The 19,583-nt window shown below is 38.7% G+C and overlaps 1 long non-coding RNA gene across 1 annotated transcript in view; it reads left to right on the top strand.

Annotated features, from left to right (window-relative positions):
* LOC128153972 (uncharacterized) overlaps positions 1-19,583 on the top strand; it is a 66,353-nt gene that overhangs the window by 29,602 nt on the left and 17,168 nt on the right. Inside the window, exons 3-6 of the long non-coding RNA XR_008239178.1 lie at positions 4,738-4,861; positions 7,455-7,629; positions 14,185-14,287; positions 14,561-14,658. This is a non-coding gene — a long non-coding RNA (uncharacterized LOC128153972). The remainder of the gene's footprint in view (positions 1-4,737; positions 4,862-7,454; positions 7,630-14,184; positions 14,288-14,560; positions 14,659-19,583) is intronic.

Below are 19,583 nucleotides of genomic sequence, written 5' to 3'. Positions count from 1 at the left end.
TTGGGATCCTCTGGAAGGCCTTTGAAGAATTCAGATACAAGCTAAAATATGAGAATTTAAAATGCAGAAACAAACAAGTAAGCAGAAAGGTACAAAGCAGAATGAAAACCCAAGTTGAAAATGAAGACAAAAAAGATAATACACATATTCTTGCTGTTTGCGGTCAAGCCTATTGTATCTATTGTTCTGCAGAACCTTCCCAAAGCACAGTTTGTTTCTATTAAAATATGTCTCCAAAACTACAGTTAGAATCAATCAAGAATAAAAAGGTCTGTGTGTAGAAATCATCTGGCATTTAGCTTCAGATTAGTCACCTTACATATGCCGCCTTCTACCAAAGATTTGGACTCTTTTTAGACTAAAAATAACGTACCTTCCTCCTTGCTTCTTTCCTGGTTTAAGCACGTGATGTCTCCCCTCTGCCAGCCTGAAAAAACCCTCCCAGAGGAGGCGATCACTTTGCCTTGAGGAGGAGCATAATGTTGCCTTCTTGTTTCTGCTGTGCAAAAAGCTGAATACACGGGGGCATATACTAACAGCAGAGTAATGCCACAAGCCTTGGAAGAGCGGTTGTTTTGTTCGTAATTTATTCACCAAAAAGGTCAACTCCAGACACAACATCTGTTTTCCACCGTGATCCTGATTTCACCAAATAATTTTGCACGCTGCTGAAGTTTGCAGGAAAAAGGCAAGATCAATTAGCTGTTTCAGGGGACTTTCAAAAACATTCTGAAATACTGTTACAATTATGGGCACATAGCAAAATCATTCCGGATGAGATTCAGCTTGGTGTCTTCCAGGAAGAAGCTTGGGAAGAGATATCATGAGGTGAGAAAACAGCTAGCTGGAAGGAGAGCCATTATGGGATAGGATGTATACAGTTATTAAGTTGGAGAATTAATCCTTCAGTAGGAGAAGGATACAAAGTGAGTTTATAGCCTAAAATTGTGTTAGTTAATAGTTATAATGTACATCCATCTTTCTCTGTTTCTTGGCTGTGTGCTTAGCATCAGTATTGGCTGGTCTCATATCAAGTGAGAATGATTATATAAAGCAAAGTGATTAATGTCTATTGTCTATTTGAGACAATTGGAAGGTTATTTTCGTCTTTTACAGTGCTGCTTTATATACAGCGTATATGCACAGTACATGAGGTACTCTACTAACAACACAGATAGATGTTTTATTGATCTCCTTCTGTTCCACTTCACTAACTATGCCTATTTTCAGTGAGGCATAGCACCAGGATAATCAAGTATGCATTTAATGTTAAGAGTGCACGTAGCTATCTGGAGAAGCTAGGTCTAATGAATTCAAAGAAATAGCAGACTTCTAAAACTTACAGTGAAGAGAGGAAGAACAGGTGAAAAAAAAATAATAATATTCTGAGGTAGTGAGGTTAAAATGATTTAAAGCACATTGGAGACCTAAAAATAGGAGTTGTCATTTAAAATGGCAGCTGCAAATTGTACTCTGAAATTAAAAGACATCTAGGCAGATTTTGAAAATGAGAGTTGTATGCTTTAAGCCATATATATGCTCTTGAAAACACTCACCCAAACTGACAGATTTTATGCAATGCAAAAATAAAGCAAGAAGAGAGAATTATTAAGTAGAATGGTGAGAAATACAGGGCTTGTGTCTGTATACATTTTCAACTTTTTTTTCCTACTGGGACTTTCTATATAAAAATGTAACTATTTGGTAAATACTGAAAACCATAAATGCTTGAGCTGGCTGGAAACACAAAACATGTGATCAGAATCTGATTATTTATTAAATAACAACTTTAGTAATATATTTTCCCTGTAGATATAGTTATAGTTGGTATAACACATATTAAGATAATTGAGACAAACGTGTCTTTATGTACAAGAGTATACATGCCATTCAGATGGATTCAGTTAAACCCATATCAACAGTCAGTGTCTCAAAAATTAGGAAATAGCTGATATTAGCGGTTGGAGGGCATACTTAATTTATCCCTGCTTGTATTTTGGTAATATTAATTACATGGCCATATTATTTTTTCTGTAGAAAATATCGTAAGTGTACAGTAATTTTACAATAAGTTGAAATGTACAAAAGGAAATGAAACTAATTAAATGAGCAAAAGAATAAAACCAAAAGACAATGATGAACGCTTTACTCAGGAAGTGGACTCGTTCTAGTATCTCAAGATCAGCTGCTAGATTTAGTCTTTATATTTTTCTTAACAATCCTGTGAAAAAGTAAAGGGAATATTAATTAAATTATTAATTAAATTCACAGTTCATACTGTATTGTGAAGTGTTAAGATAACAGTGTGAAGAGAAATAAATCTGTTAAACTGGACTCAAGAAAATTAACAATAGTGAAATGAAATGCGTTATACTCCATGATTTCCCTTATTATTATCACATCATGGAAACCACTTATGTAAATGTGCCTGAATTATCCCACCAGTTGACAACATAACAGTTCCTGGGAGGCATTTTTACCCCCTTCTTACAGAAGGGGTACTTCAGACATGGAGATACAAAGTTATTAGCCTAAAGTCCCACTGGAGCAGAGATATGAATCGAGATTGCCGTGTTCCAGGTTAGCATCTGAAGCACAGAACTGTCAAGGGAGACTTTTAGTATAAATCGGAGGGAAAATGAAGACCTGCTTGACTGTAAGGGCATTTATCATATTTTTCATTTTCATTGTACTGTGCCATAATTTGGAAAATCTTTTAAGAAAGATGGTGGTCTTAAAATGGCATCTGAAGCATGCTGTATGCTAGGATTTCAATGAATATAATGGTGGAGTAATTACATCTAATAAGGTTATGTTGGCTCTAAAGACAGTTAAGTGCAAGTCTAGCATAATGAATTATTCTTGTTAGGTCAGCTGAACTACATTTATGCTAAAAATAAATGCAGGTTGGGATGTTAAGAATGAATACTAGTTTCAAATTCTAAGTATTTATCAAATATGATTCTATAAACGTTCTAAGTGTTACGCCACTTTGGATTACTAGTTTTAATTGCTTTTTTGCAGTGATGTTTATATAGTTTTCTGAGATGAGAAGATAATTAGTGAACACTGTTATGCAAAATGTAACAGGAACAAATCGATGCATAATCTTACTGTGAGAGCAATTTTTAAGTCTTGCAGAAACATTTTCTCATTAGTTCTTGACTACCCAAGTTTAGAGTACTAGGAGAGTTCCCTGAGTTAATTCTTCATTTCCTTCTGCGTGTTATCATGATCTGAAAGTGTTACAGTGAGCTCAGACCTGTCACTGTATCAGAGATGAGCACCTTCGTGACCCATTTGTCCAGCTGTGGCAATGGCCAGCCGGGGTTTGTACACCTCTGTGAACCTATCGAACTTTTTTCAAAAGTGGACCAACCTGAAACTGCAAGTATTATTGTTTTAGGAGTAGTCAGTGTCTCAAAAGTCCTAGTCCTGCAGCTACTCTGGTTCTCTCAGCTAGAGGTGAGAATACCAGGCAGCTCTGTCTGGAAAAGTGTACGTAAGATCGTGTTGTTTCTTGGACATCTTACCTAAATCTCTAACTAGAGCTGATAGCAGTGTTAAATTTGTTGTGAAATTATGTATTTTTGAAGATACTTTTATTTGGCGGGAATCATACTGAAGGCATTTTTCAATTTGTGAGTATTTTTCATCAAAATTCATATATGTGCTAATGAAAGGAAAGGTTGATCTTTCTCGTTAGAGAAACAAAATTCATACTGACAAAAGCTATTTGAAATAGTTTGAATAGTTGTAATTGAACAACTTAAATTTGGGGGAGTAAAAGGCAAAATTTATTCGGCATCTTATTCATTAAGACTCAGACAAAAGGAATCTACCAGAAGGATGTCAGCTTCAAGGCTGAGCAGTATTACAGCACTGAGCAGGTATAAGTGAAGAGTTTCTACAGGAAAAAATTAAGTATTTTTGAGATTGGAAAACTGTTCACCTGCAATATAGTATTTTTCTGTTAGGATCCATGCGTTGAGAAAAGACGTATGGTCAAGGAAAAGAGTTGTGAGCTATTACTCAAAATTCTTGTAGTAGGACCTCAGAAAACTGGTAAGAAATATGCAGGAAGGGTCTTCTAACTGTGTAGAATGTAAATATGTTTTAAAAGATTTTTTTAAACCATTGAAGTTGGCAAAGGAGTTAGTATAGTCTCACTGATACATAGAAAACTCAGCTGTGTTTTCCTCCTAGAGAGCTATGAGGTACCATTGTTGGATTACTGGAGGAGGGAGTTCTTTAGTAGTATGCATGTTTTGATAATAATAAGCCAAATTTACTCTAAAACTTAGGTTCTGATAAAGCCTCTCGTAGAATAATGTATGATATTCAACACCAATTCAACGCTTCCAAGATTAAAATATGCCACTCTCTTAATTGATATATATTTTGAATATATCCAAGTATTGTGTTGGTAGGCTCTATTGTTTATGATATGAATATGATAAAAAAGGAGCACTAGCAAAAGTGAAATTGTTTTCCCTCATTATCTTGAGTGTCAAAACAAAGGAGAAGGAAAAGAAGCGAGGTAAGCAGTGAAAATTAGAGGTTTAACATTTTGTTCATGTTAATAGTTTAAACTGGAGTAAAATTTTGACATAGATGGTTTATATGTTCAGACCATAGATTTTCCGTCATGAATATCAGAATAATTACGTCTAAGCAAAAATAAAATAAATGTGTTGTTTCTTGAGACTGACTTGCACTGTTTTTCATTTTCAAAAGGTGCTGCTACTCTGGGCTGGTTCTTAGTGATCATTCTTCAATTGCTGGTAACACCCATGGATCAAGACCCTTTGGAAAACAGCAGGATTTTTGATGGGGATAACTGATGTAAGGGCATTGGCTGGTAAGAAAATTACTTAAATGTAGCAAATCGATAAATACTGCACCTTTTTGCATCTGCTTTTTTTTCTTTTGTCTTCATGTTAATGAGACTAATATGCTTTCCACATGAAAATGAGGATTGTTCTCTAGCGTAAATACGTACAAGATGCTATGGAAGATGCTTGTGGCCATATGTTTCTCTACCATCACCACCATTTGTATTTCTGGTTTGGGGGATTACAAGTTGATAGCAGCCTCTGTCAGCAACACTGTTCAAATCCCTTTGGTTTCATATAACTCTTGTCCATTTGGGGAAGAGCACTGTTTTTCCTGTATTACTACTGAATTTCTCCAATGTCTCTGTTTTGAGGAATTGCATGAATAGAAACTGCCACAGTGAGTTTGACTGTAGACGTACATATTTCAGTATAGCATCGGCTATAATGATCTTCATTGACTTATTTCCGAGCATGTACCGCAAAAAGTCCAGGAGGACTGTAGTTAATGGTTTAATGTATCGAAAGAGATGTTTCCCCCTAAACCTTAGTGATTGAACATGAGTTTGTATCTGCTTCAGAACAGCTGCTGTTTCTTTCATACGTACCCTACAGTAATTGAATAGTCCTGCCATTTACTACATAAGTAGCCACTCCTCCTTTAAATCCTGCAAGTTCATACTGGCTGAGAGAGCTTTCCTTTGCCATTTAACTCCCACTATTTTGCCATGCCAAATCCTTTACACCCAAGAGTTTAGCTTTTCCTGCCATAGCAACCAGGTATGGTTATTATGTGCTTTGTCAAGACCTTAAATAGCAGGAGCTATTTGTGTCAAAGGCATTGAAAGTCTATGGTGATTTTTACAGGAAAAAGCAGGGCTTAATCACAAAGCTGTTATGAAAATTACTTTAAAGGATGTATTCTGCAAGATCCAGTGCCTTTGGTTCTCACAGATGGTCACCAAAATGTGCAAAATGAACTAACATATTGAAAATTGTGTATTTATGAAAAGTACTAGGTCTGACAGTTACTGAAGTAAACTGGCGTGAGGGGAGAATTTTTGTATTTGATCAATATATTGTCAGTCAATATATGAAGGAAGAATGTACTAAATTGTGTTATAAAATTACAATTAGTCCTATGCAGTAATGAAGCTGTAAGTAAACCTGCTCCAGTAGTAACTGTAATTATTCCATAAATTAAAGAAAAAAATGCTTAAGGGTGAATGCTTGTTAGGCACTTCACAAAATCAGGCTACTTTAACTGCATTTTTCTTATCAGCTATACAGTCTATGGGTGGTAATGGTTTCTAGGCAGGCGCAGATTTTTTTTGAGATATGTGTACTCTGCATTTTTTTAATCTGTTGTGTAAATACTCAATTTATTAGTTAGTTAATAATGATAAAAAAGGTGATTAAATAAAGCTGCTGGTTTAGTATAATTAGCACAGCTGTTTGTGGCTCCATTTCAGATACCACTAACGTTTATTTTATGACAAACATACAAGGCAGAATGGAGCTGTTGGGATTAGCTTGAGGATTCTGATCACAGGAACTGCCTCACCAGCATTTCTTGTCAGAAGTCACCCGGAGGCCCTAAATAACAAAGAACAGGCACCCTTCACTCGGGCTGCCCGTCGGGTCGGGGAGCAGCAATAGTTAGATGCTCTTGTCAGAATTGTGCAAGCGGGAAGGAAGCATCCCTTCAACAAACCAACCAAATCATTGCAGCATCCAAAGATACTTCTTCCTTCTTAGGAACAACAAGCCTTTGTGTACATATTTGAGGGTAGGAGGGGGCAAGCGAGGAGGATGAGTGATTCCACAACATTGTGAAGGCATTGAGCATCTGCAGTAAGAAACAGGTCGCTCTCAGTCAGTCAGCTATTACCTGAAGAGTTGTGGGGGCTTTTTTCTTTTTTTTTTTTTTTTATTATCTGGGAGAAGTAGGCTAGACCGCGGTCAGAACGCCTAGCTGGAGTTCTGAAGCTTAACAGATTAGACTTGTCTAGTTGCAATACCCTGCAGATAAAAGGCATCATTCAGCCAGCCCAGTCTCCAATAATTAGTATCTGAGCTTCATAAATACCTAATTTTATCAATGCTTCTGTGACTATACAAGGATGAAGTCATAAGCTACTCTGGGTGTACACTATAAATGAACTGGTAATATTAACTGAATGTGATGTAAATCGGGGCTCTTTAGAGCTCATCGGTGAGCAGGAATCAATATTAAAGAAATTGTAAAATTTCAAATATTTTTTGCTCTGATAAATAAATTGATTACTTTGGGCTCTTCTGGGAGGAAGCGTAGCACAGTAGTTCTGCTACCACTGGAGTGGAAATCTGGATATCTGCTTTTCGCCTTACTCTGCTATAAAATAGTGACAATACCAGTAACATATATTTGCTTGAAGCTTTCTCTGTAAACACAGTCCTAGTGGTTTTAGATCCTTACAGGCTAATTTCAGTTAATGTTCATCATTTACATGCACAGATAAATATATCCTGGAGGTACTTCCTACCTATAATAAATAAATGGAAGTATTTATAGGTAATAGTTTTGGGATTAGAATAACTCTGCTTTTTAATCCATATTTCTCTCTCTCACTTGTCCAGGTACCTGGAATTTTCTCCCGTTCCAGTCAATGCAACAAGCCATTTCCTCTTTGAGAAAAGTGCCAATTATTTCTATTCTGAGAAAGCTCCCAAATGAGCACCTTCTCTGGCCCCCAAGGCCAAGATTATCACCATTCTCACTGATCCATCAGATCAGGTGTATTCTTGGTATCAGGTATAATGATGTAGCCTCTTGTTACTACCATTCATTGTAGTTTTCGCCCTATATTAAGCTATCAAAAGAGTGCAGTGTGACACCTACCATGCTATATCTGGAACAGTCACATTTGTTAATGTCACCCACTGAATACATTTAGCATGGCCGTGGTACCGTTATGACCCTCCAGCAATGCATTAGGGTTTAAAAACAATTTTCCAGCAGCACCAGGGTGTGCTTTGAGGATCCAGAAGAAGATTGTTATCTTGCGTTCACCGCTTCCACGTGAGAAATAAAGAGCTAGATCCTGTAAGTTTATTGAAGGTCCTGCTTTCCAAATTCATCATCTAGGCTGGGCTGCTCTTTTTCACATATAGATAGAATTACCCACACATAAAACAATACGCATTAAAAATCAGTGTCCATCTATTATACCTACTTCTTCTAGTGCAGACTAGTGGCTTTGTATGAATGCTCAGTTCAACAAATGAGGCTTCTCCTTCTGTGCTTTCTGACACCTGGTGACCTTCCTCTCCTTTGGGTGACTAGAAGAGCACATAAAGGTCCCACATAAATGGGTGTGCTGTCTTCCTGACATTAAACAGCATGTATGACCGTAACTGATGATGGATGTGGAAATTAACTCCCAGACTGTGAAGGAGTCTGTCTCTCTCCACCCACTGTTGAAAAGCCTCCTAATTGGGGCAGCTATGTTAGACATCTAAGGCTAGATAGAGCAAATACTCCTAATAATGGAATTTGAATATATGATAGAAATAACAATGACTAAAGAAGCTGGTATCAGAAGTAGTCTGGTGGTAAAACCTGCTCTTAGCAATTCTAATCAATGCACACCACAATTTGTATCCTGCACCACCTGTGCTAGGGCTCTCAATATTTTTCATATCCGAGTGGCTGAAGTTATGGCAGCAGTATTAGGAATTCCTGCAAAAAAATTCAAAGGGAAGGAAGGAGAGCATTGGGAAAAGAAAAACCTTGTTTGTGATGTTAGAGGCTTTATTATAGTTAAGCAACAGCTGAAAGAACTTGCATTTTGTTGGGGTTTATTTTATTCCCCCATCTGTTCTACCCTTTTCACTACATAATTTCTTTTTTCATTTTAAATTCAAGTTCTGATTATAATGGAGTTTTCTGAAAGGCTTTGGAGAAAACATGCGTGTTGACGAAATGAGGAAACTTGTGAAAATGAAGGTTTTGAAGTAGAAGTGGTTTTTAGTCAGAATGTTTGAAGAAATGCAGGAAAAAAAGACAATAAAAAAATCCGAAAAGACAAAGACATTGTTACAAGGGCAATTTTGATTTCTTTAAGAAAATTCTTCAGACTTAGTGATTCCTCCTGAAAACAAGGAAAAAGAGATTTTTCTATTCAAAGTAATTATATCATAGGGCAGACGAATATACATTCAGATCACTGTTATGTACCACTTGTAAGACACAAAGTCTTTCTCAATTCATTTGTTGAAATAGCCTGTCTTTTTTTTAGGACCTGACCCAAGCCTAATTAAAATCAAAGGTAGAACTCCAGTAGTTGATAAAATATGTTAATCTACTAATTTCCATTAAAATGAGTATTGTGAAAAAAAAGATTTCAGACAAAAGGAGGTGAACAAATTTCAGCTAAGAGGAAATTTTGGAACTTTGTGGTTCAGGAACCTTTGCGTACCAGCACTTGGTTATTATGGCAATGTTTGCACAGCTTAGAAGTGTGAACCCCTATTTAAATGCATATTCCCTGAATAGTGGATTTTGAAAGTCTGTCAGAAAATCAACCCTCTTAACACAGCATTTAAATCTGTACTCAGCCTTCAATATTGCTGAAATCTTAGTGGGATCTAAGCTTATGTTTACATGCTGTCCTTAAGAGAAGTTTTCCTGGGGAAGTAATTTTCTGAAACATGGCCTATAAATTCTCTGAAAAACAGCAAAGCATCTTTGTCTTCCCATTTCATAAACCTCAGTTCAATTATAAAAATGCCAATTTTTAGAAGTTCTTCAGAACGAGCTCTTTTTCTGTCACACGTGACACACGTGTCAGTCACATTTCTAGCTGGCAGTTTGAAAACCAACCTGCAGAAGCAGCTACCTTTGTCATAAATTTAAGTTGACAGCTTCTCTGCAGGGCTTTCAATTAGGATCTTTAAAAAAAAAAAAAAAGAAAAAGAATGAAAGTGTCAGTCCAAATGCGATGAGCAAATGCTATTTTACAGGAGACCTGCACATACTGGTTTTTGTTCAGACTCCATGATGATCAGGAACCCGCAATGCCAAGCGTTGGATAAAAAGCACTTTAAAAAACCTCATTACAGTGACATAAAAATACCTGCTTTTGCCGTTTGAGGGGATGCGTGCGTTGGATGCCGGGCGGCACCTGAGGCCCGGTGGGCTTTGCTGCCGAGCTGAGGGACGAAGTAGTGGAGTGGATCTGTGACGCTACTCAAATAATCCCATCTCTTTCACTGAACACTTTGTACGCTCGACAGAGGAAGTTTCAAAAAAAAACCCTCCAATTTCAATGTTGGCGGCTGAAAGCTTTGATTATGAAGTGGCTGGAAAGAGGTAAAAACCTCAGGCACGGTAAAAGCTTTCTGTGCCTCAAGTGCAAACTGCTAAGTGGTGTTGATACGATAATTTGATCAGCTTGTCGTAGCTGCAGTCCCTGGCAGCTCTCTTCCCGCGGCTGCCTCCCAGGAAAACCCTGGCCGGTTTTTAAGTCACAAGCCATCACAGCTGACCCTGCGTCAGGATTGCCACCGCTGCCTCTATCAGGTGTGGTAAATGTTGTCTTCCGGGCTCCAGAACGGAAAGTTTTCTTGGGAAGTGTGGAGAGAAAATTTATAATTAATTTTCTAGCTCGTAAAGTGCTAAAACTAACCCTGAAGCAGTCATTAAATGTAAATTGATTGAATGATTTCTGCCTGAATCTTCAGCAAGCCTTAAACAACGCGCTCCGTAGGTGCGAACGGGGATGCAGAAGCCCCCTGTGGCTGGCTGAATGGAGGGCCAGTTCCTGAAATCACATTGACTTTATATTCGTCACTGAAACATATGACTGGAAAACTGATAAAAACTCTTAGGATAGGCACCAGGGGTGAATGTGCAAGGAGGGCCAAATAACACCCACCCACCCCCATTCTTTGGATACGTACCACACCAGTTTTCCTCATCCACTGCCTCTCTCTTGCTCTTCTGTTAAAGCTGCAACTGTGGCAGCTTAACCAGGTATGTATGTGCTAAATTTGTTAAAGATACTCTTTTCTTTTTACAGCTATTAATTATAGATGGGCAGCAACTGAGAAATGATGCAATTATAGAAATGGATGAAGTTCAAAAGTTTGTTGGAATTTCTCTGCGTTGTAATTATTCTGATGTCTTTGTGTGATTTATGTGATGATTATTTTGCAGAAAAGAGATTTATATGAGAGTGTTTTCAGACACCATTCAGCATGGGAGAAGTTGAGGGGGGCTGAAGCTGATGGTAACTTGCAGCCATCAGATCCTTATGATGACTGTTCAGAAACTCTCACCAACCATTCCTCTAAGGGCAGGGTTTTTTCTGATTCATGAATTCTGAACTTGAGGTCCTTCCTAGGTAGCTAGAAAATGTCTGAGACTGTTAATTGTCACATGGTATCCCAGCACTAAATCTCCAGCAAACAACGAGTGTAACCTAAAATTTAAAAAGAGCTAGACTAAGAAACAGCATTCTCCTTTTGAAAATATTGAGACCCTTTTTTTTCGGAATCCATGTTATTTATTAAACTAACTATTTCCAGTTAATATTTACATTTCAAGAAAGGAAGATTTTAAATTAAGCTTTATTTTCAAAATTCTTACTCAACTCTTAGTATCTCACTATTTTGAAAATAATGGTACCTGCTGAGAGCCAGTAGTTATGAGCCACCAACTTTTGTGGCATGGCTGAGAATCAGAGGCTGGAAGAATATGGGAAATGTCATTCACTTATCAAAATAATTGGTAAATGGGTGTAGCTCTGAGAACATTATAAGAAGGTAGAAAAAAGCAGAGATCATTTTTACCCCAAAGAATTTAGACTCACAGAGTGAAATCTTACCCTTTTGGAAATGATACCAAAATTAATGCTAGATACACCGGAGCCAGCCAAATAGTTGGTAAAAAGAGACCAACACAGGTAAGTAGTCTTACTTTAAAATTAACTAGAAATCTGTCAAAGAATTCAAGTACCAAGGAGGACTTTTAAAAGTAATAAGGCACCTAATTTTGTGACTCTGCACATCTTTCAGGCTAGAAACCCACCAGTTTCATGTCCTAAGGAACATCTTTGTGGACTTTTTAATGCGGTTGAAAGGGAAAAAAAGCAACAAAAGCATTTGTGATTATTTTCTTTTGCTGTTGCATTTTGTGAGTTTGTGTTAGACATCTTTATAAAATGAGATGTTTAGCTGAACCATATATTCAGCTCAGTGATGCTCTTATGTTTGTAAAACTCTTGAAAAAGTCTCAAGCAGCAGAGCTGAGATTTTCTGAGTTACAGAATGTCAAAGTTTCACTTGCTGATAAACAGAACTTTGTTGCATTTTCTGAAAATGAAAGAAAAAGAGAAATTAGGAACTTAGTTCTGGATCTTGTTAACAAAGCCATCAGATATAACCAGATTTACAGCTGTCTGTAGATACAGGAACTAACTTCTGTAGTATACCAGTCCCCTGCCATTTCTCAAAAATTGGGCTTGACGTTTTGATGCTGTGAACGAGTTAACTTCTAGAAAAGAGTTTTTAAAAAAAAGGAGAGGGGCCCAGGAAATCAAAGAGAGATGGAAGGAGGAATTGCGAAGTTGCTTGCAAGGTGGTTCACAGGTACCTGCAGGAGGTGGGAAAGTGATTTCTAAAAGCGTGAGGGGAGGACAGAGAGCGCTGGGTAGATGCACTGAGCTGGCACAGCAGAGGAAGAAAAGAATTCTCCTGGTAGGGAGAGTTACTATGGAAATATAAGCTCTCCCCTGCTATACACGTGTAAGGTCTACTTTGTCCAACCATCCCAGCCATGCTTTTCCATTCTGATTAACTTTAGGCCTTAAGCCAGTTAAGAGTGCCTTAAAAAGCTCCCTTGAGTTGCTCTCTGGAACAAAGCCGATTACAAACTCTCTTCAACAGTTTTGACACCCTCATACTGAGCCAGCGTGTGTCTGAAGGCGGCAGGAGGAAACGGCTCTGCAAGCCTTTCCCACTGTCTCTCCCAAATGAGTTTGTCACGTTCAAGGGTGAAACAGCCCTTCCGTTAGTAACATGCCAGCCCTCAAAGGGGGGCTTCACGCAGTCTGTAACTCAGTGCAACGGAAGCATATTTCATACTTTTAGAAAGTGCTGTTGCCTGCTTTAGTGTTAACACTTCAGCCTGTCTTCACTGCGTCAGTATTGACTTCCTTATCATTAAAAATAAATAAGCGAAGGGCAGTGCATGCCCACAGGTGTCTCCTTCCCCCTAAGTTTGACAAGATGGAAGCTTACGGCTAGGCCGTGTGATTTCACTAACAGTACTGTAATTGCGTTCTCTCTGCTGATATTCCGAGATCTAAAAAGAAAGATGAGGCATGAGAAAGAACCAGCTGACGAAGTCTGATGTTCACTAAACAGTGCTTTGTTAAACCAGACATCAGTATTTACTGTGCATCCATCTGAAAGGTAAAAGTGAGAGAGCACAGTAACGCTGCTATCAGACTGCCATTTTGGATTTAGTTAACTTGTGTTAAAGTTTTCCTGCTGTTCCACACCTCATCTTCAGCTGTTCATCACCCCTTCCCTGAAATTACCAGCCTCCCTGATCTGTCAGTGTAACTGGATGTCTAGTCTCTCCATAAGCCAGTTTTGCCAAACTGAGCTGTGTTAGATAACCCCTATTATTAGAAGTGTTTCAGCTGTTGGATTCATTTAGACAGAACTGGGTTAGAAGCAATTACACATGCCATTAGTTGACAGTTTGGAGAAGCCTGTAACCTCCAGTAGTGATGAAATGGGCGATGGGATCAGCAGAAAGTGGAGTGATAACCTCTTAATCTGGCACAATTGCTGCCCAAATAGCCTTACTTAGCATCAAGGACCCTACGTGCGCAAGTTGCATTCGTTGATACTGAGAAAGCAATATAATTATTATACCTTAAAGACTGACAGTGTTGCTGTTCTACCTGCTACTTCTTAAAAGTGGCAGAATCAGACTTGCAGTTACGCTCATCATTTTCTGTTACATTGGGAAAATAGCCTTCTATCAACAAGGGGTGTTGTGTAACTCTGGAGCAGTCAATGGTGAAAAGCTCAGCAGGTTACCTTCTTGCTCATTAGGCACAGAAAACAGTTGTCATAAGTGTTCTACTAAACATTAGAAGAGAGTCAAACAGAACTAAGATGAGGTGAGTTACAGCAGGTTACAGCATCTTATTTGTGTGAAACTCATTGAGTACGTGAGAGACAATGAGATTGCAAGAGGTGTAGTAAGCCATGTATTCTTTCCCATTCCTAATAACTTATTAATATGTGAACTGAAAAGTGTCCTTATTTTTATGTATGACATTATTTTCAGATTTGACCATGAGAAGGGGTTTTGGTGCCAGCTTCTAGAAGAAGAAAAAGCTAAGTGCACAGAAGAGTTCGAAGACCAAATATAGGTGTCCATGAACCACGAGGTAACCTTTAAAAAACTACAGAAATTTTAAACTTCAGTATTTAGGGCACTGCAGTGTTAATGCAGCCAGAGGATAGTATTATGGATGCAAATACTATCTAGTATAGTATAGTAAAGTCTAGAAAAAGTCTAAATTTATTTTAAAAAGAAACCTGATTCTCAGTGCAAAATTGTATTTGCACTTTTAACTCGATGAACTCTTTATGAGCAGTTACGTGAAGGTGAATATTTTTTCTAATCACACTATTTTATTCTTTTAATTTTCTCCATCCAGATCCTTTTTGTCAAGGTTATCACTGGGCTGTCCAACGTGCGTTGCTGCACAGACTGGGGCAAGCTCTCCCATCCTGCCTTAGACAGGAGCTATAGAAGGTGAGGTGGCATTGAACATGGAAAGGAAACAAAGTGCTCCTGTCACGTGGGAGACTTTCTTACAGTCTAAAAGATAAATATAAAACAAAACCTAATACATTAGGTGCAGACTCTTGGAAGCATATTAGCATTTTCATGTTTACTTAGACTCATGCCTAATTAGTTTAGTTGCTGTAAACTTCTCTCAAGGGAACAAATTACTGAAAAAAATCCCTTCCCAAATACTGTATTTAGTGAGGTAAAACAGCAGATCTTAAAAGAACCACACCAATCCAGAGGAAAGGGCACATTCGTATGTAAAGGATTATCCCATTTTTTTTCCACCGGGTAAATGGTTCCATAACAAGAAGAAAAGGAGTACAACTCCAATAAAAAGAGGCTGCTTCTGACATTTTAAATCAGTATTTAAGTATGGAGGTGGTAGGACATTGGCTTGCCTCTGGAGGTGGCTAAAGGACATATGAAAACCAGGCAAAGATACTGATTTTGCATTACAGTTTCTTCTAAGCAACATAATCCCATATATGTCCCACTGACAATATGCACTGTCTTGCATATGTCCGGATTGATTAAAATGTAATTCTGGGCATTAAGTATGGTACATTCCAGAAGGGTAAGAATAGTGGGAGATCTGATTCTGGGGATCTTTTTAAAAAAATTGTATGTGTTTCTGGCTGATAATTCTGCCTTGAAGAATGGGAAAAAAGAAAAAAGCTCTAAAAGTTATACCCTGTCCCTACTTTAAGAAAAGCAATTAAACACGAACCTAGTCTAGGACTCACTGAGCGGAGCACCTGACCACATGTTTAAGCCCCAGTGGCAAGAGCAGCATTTCAGCATGTGTGTTGAAGTGTGTATGCTTTGGTGGGTACAAGAACTGTTTCGTGGGCCGGCAGCAGTGGCAGGAGAATGGAAAAAAACCTGCTTGTGGGAGGGCTGAGTTTCTTTGTACTTCTGTGTATTGCATTGTGTAGTTGTGTCCAAATTCTGGGAACAGATGTGTTTTTATAAACCTAAATAAACAACCCGGAGAGCACATAAACACCTGGGATGGCTAGCAGACGGGTGGTCATCTGTTTGAGCCTTCAATTGCATTTGCTCCATAATTAGTTGTCTAATTGCTTGTCCGGAGTTGTAGCTAATGTATTTACACATGTAATTAATTATACTTTAAAAAAAATCAAACAACCATTTTCAGTTGCTTGTCCTTTTTTCTTCATTTGTGGAATGTCAAACTATCACGCTACTGAACTATTACCAGTTTAATTAATGGAGTACATTATGACTCCATTCTGGGTATGTCTGTAGAAGGACATATGATACCTAATTATTTCTCAGGCTAAATAAGGAAATAATGAATATCAGTTGCAATTAAGTTAAGCATTGTGGCCAGTGGTAGGCAGGGCTGGAATACCTCAGGAGTACCTCCAAGGCTGGGGAGAGAGATGGGACATCCTAGCTAGCCAAGCTTTTTATTCTTTTTTTTAATTAAGAAATGGACCCCATTGACTTGTAACAGTATGTTCAACTTCTGAAAACTGAATTTGGAGAGGGAGCTTAGACGTACTAGATTTGCGAGACACTTGGCAAACTTCTGGTAACGGGTAAAATTTTAATATTCACCTGTGAGAGAACTCCAATATTACGAGGCGCCCAAAGACCGGCTTTGCAAATGTGCCTTTCTCCACTTTGTGTGGTGTAGATGATGGTGTTCCCAGGGTTAGTAAGACTGAGACCATGGGACAGGGCAGTTGCATGTTGCCTGATCCCCAGATGCACAGCCTTGTCTTTCTGCAGCCATGGCTGCTCGGGGCTCTGGCTGAGCCGCTGTTTTTCCTCTTCTCTCATCCACGTTTAAAGCGCTGTTTGCGCTTTCATTTTTGCTCAACTCCAGGATCTCTGTGGACGCGCCCTTTCCCCCTTCCTCCCCATGCCAGACTGTGGATATTGCTCACTGCCCGTTCTTCCCACATTTCCTCGCAGTTCCTCTTTTGTCGGGGATCTGTGAAGCCACCGCAAATCCCACCTTTCCTTCCCTTTGTCTAGGATATGTCATCCTGTGGCCAGCACTTTTAGGTCCACTGTGGCAGAGAAGAGAGACTGGACAAGCTGCTGCTCTGTTACTCAAGCTCCAGAGTAAAATCAAAGGCACATAAAAGAGAAAGGCATCGCTAACGATTTTTGCAAGACTGTCCAATATTAATGTAACTTGAAAAGAACTGCAATTTTGTTTTGAAGACCACTTCAAATGTTGATCAGTATTTCTAGAATTAACTGAACCTTGGGGAAAACTCCCATGGTTTACAGATTTGGGGTTTGTCTTTAAAATGGTAAGCCACTTTCAATCTGTGTTATAGTCACTGGAGAGTCTGAGTGAAAAACAAAGACCGAGGAGGGAATCTCATAATAATTAAGAAATATTCACAACTGCTGTATGATTTTCAGGACAAATGGCAGGAAATTGGTTTGTTTGTGGCACTGCGAGGTCAAGTGCATCCTCCCAACCCCATCTGGCAGTAGGTAGAATTAAGAACACTTGTTATTGTGTTCAATGTAAAAGATTAAAAACTCACTGTATTCTGGGAATAGGAGTACTCAAGTTGCAGACTGAAGATTTTAGGCCATAAAAGATATTAGATTAGATACTATTCTCTGCTTTAGTCTAACACGTAAATGCTTCAGTGTGGTCAAACTCCACTCTTGGATTCAAAGTCAGCATCAAACAAATCAAACTCAGAGATATCAAACAAAAGCAAAAAGAAACCCGATCCAAAAAGTCCCTGAATAGATAGATGGAGTTTCACAGGGCAGCACCTCTGCACGGACCAGTACAATGCTGTGCCAAAAAATTGGCTCAGGCCCAGAAAGCGGCCACAGCCCCTTTGGCATCCGCAGGGGCTGTGCCAGTGCCGTGGCCGGCGCTCCTTCTGCAGGAGCTGAAGAGATGTTGCTCTCTGGTCAGGCACATCGGGTACCCACAGCGTGCGTGGGCTGCTCCGAAGGAGATGGATAAAGGAAAGCAAGCCAAACCAAGGTCTTAAGGTGCAAATAATGAAACATCTACAGAATGTTGGGATTAGGAAAAAAAAATGAAGTCAGAAGAAAAACTGGCAGGGCTAACTCAATGAACTACTGAAAATGAGGACTAGTACACTGTCCAGTTAATTCCTTCTGTGGACCTATCAAAATTAAAAACACTTCATTGCCAGTTTATTGTCCATTAAGTTTGTAACTTTAGTGACACATTAAAGGTGAACAGTGGTATGTTGCAGAGCTTAGCAGGTGTATCAAAGGACCAGCGCTCACAGACTGTGAACCTGGTAATTACCATATAATTAGTTTTTCATAGCTTTAAAATATGATATCTATATCAAATGTTAATTTACTATTATTCTTAACCATTAGTTAATTAGTATAGCCCCACTTTGAGAAGGGTATGAATAAATTACAAGGGAAATTACTCCTTTAACTTGTATTTCTCTGGTCTAAACCTTATAGTTGTATCTAATATTAGAAATAATGAAATATGGAAGTCTGCTCTTCAGAAAACTATCAAAGAAAATGAAGAAAGTGAACACGCGAGTCAGCAGACAAAATGGGCAGGCTGTAAATACAGCAAAAGGACATATGTCTGAGCAAGAAGATGGGCTCAGCAACTGGACTAGGCTACAATGTCACTGGTGATGACTAGAACTAGATGGTTTGGAAAGAGCTACAGAAATTCTGCAGTAGGCAATTACAGATGCACCTTTCAAGAGGGTGAATTTCTTTCAAACCCTTGTTACCCAGAAACTCCAGATCCGTAGTATGAGATTTATATTCTTTCTAAAGCCGTTTAATGATTGTTAAGAGTTAACTCTGAAGGCTCTTACTATCTCTAGATAGATCCCGTTCATCCTTGAAGCCTGCTAAACCATTAGCTTCAGTAATATGTTGCAGTAGTTACATGAAAACTGCCTTAAGAATAGAAGCAAAAAGGAGAACCTTTAGGAATTAAAGAACTTGGGATTGAATTTGCTATGTACTTAACTCACAATGACAGTGGCAAATAACATTTCATTAGAGAAGATATAACTGGGCCTCGACACGCCCCAGAAAACAGACTACCTCTGCAGTGATTTCTATGGACTTTAGGTCAGGAATAAAAAGAGGAAACAACAGAATAAGATAGCTAAAAGAAGATACTGGCTTTCTGAACTCTGAAATAGCTCCCAGCTAACTGGTGAGATGATAACAAAGATGCTCCACAGTAGCTTCAGTGGTGTGGAAAAGACAGAGAGCTAGATTAATTTGCCCAAACCCAGGTAGCCAGCATCAGGGGAGATGCTCTGCAGTACGTCAGTGGGCTGCTGCCGGGGGATGATGGACCCCCGCCATGGGTACCAGCCCCAGGCACCCTCAGGGGCTACGTCCGCGTGGAGCCGGTGGCCACCTCCTGTCCCTGGGGGAGCTGGAAGCCGCTCAGAACAAGAGATGAACCCAGATAATTTCCTCTCATTATCTGCATATCAGACTAATGATCGGTGTTAGGTGATATTAAAGAAGCAGTTTCACTGCAGTAAGCGGCTGTGATTCCCATAGGTAAAACACAGAATGAATATTTGGCAGAAATTTCTGCACTGGATTATTTCAAGCTGTTTACACAGTTAGATGCAAAATCAAATACAAGAAGTTGTTTCTGTATTGAACTATTTACCTGAAGCCATTTGGTGATGATAGCTAATACTCATTACTCAAGGCAAAGCTCATTGCATTGCTTCATTTCTGTCATTATAATGAAATACCGCTTTGTTTCAGATCTGAAGTGTGGCATAAGCTTATTTTCTTTCTGACAGACTTTCTTCTGGGTGTAACTGCATCTTTATACCATTCACCACTGAGCTATATGTATTACTTTTTCTCTCTGTCTCTCTTTTTTTTTTTTT

Source organism: Harpia harpyja, chromosome 2 (genome assembly GCF_026419915.1).
Source record: "Harpia harpyja isolate bHarHar1 chromosome 2, bHarHar1 primary haplotype, whole genome shotgun sequence".
NCBI classification, from domain to species: domain Eukaryota; kingdom Metazoa; phylum Chordata; class Aves; order Accipitriformes; family Accipitridae; genus Harpia; species Harpia harpyja.
This window is presented reverse-complemented; position numbering and strand designations above follow the sequence as displayed.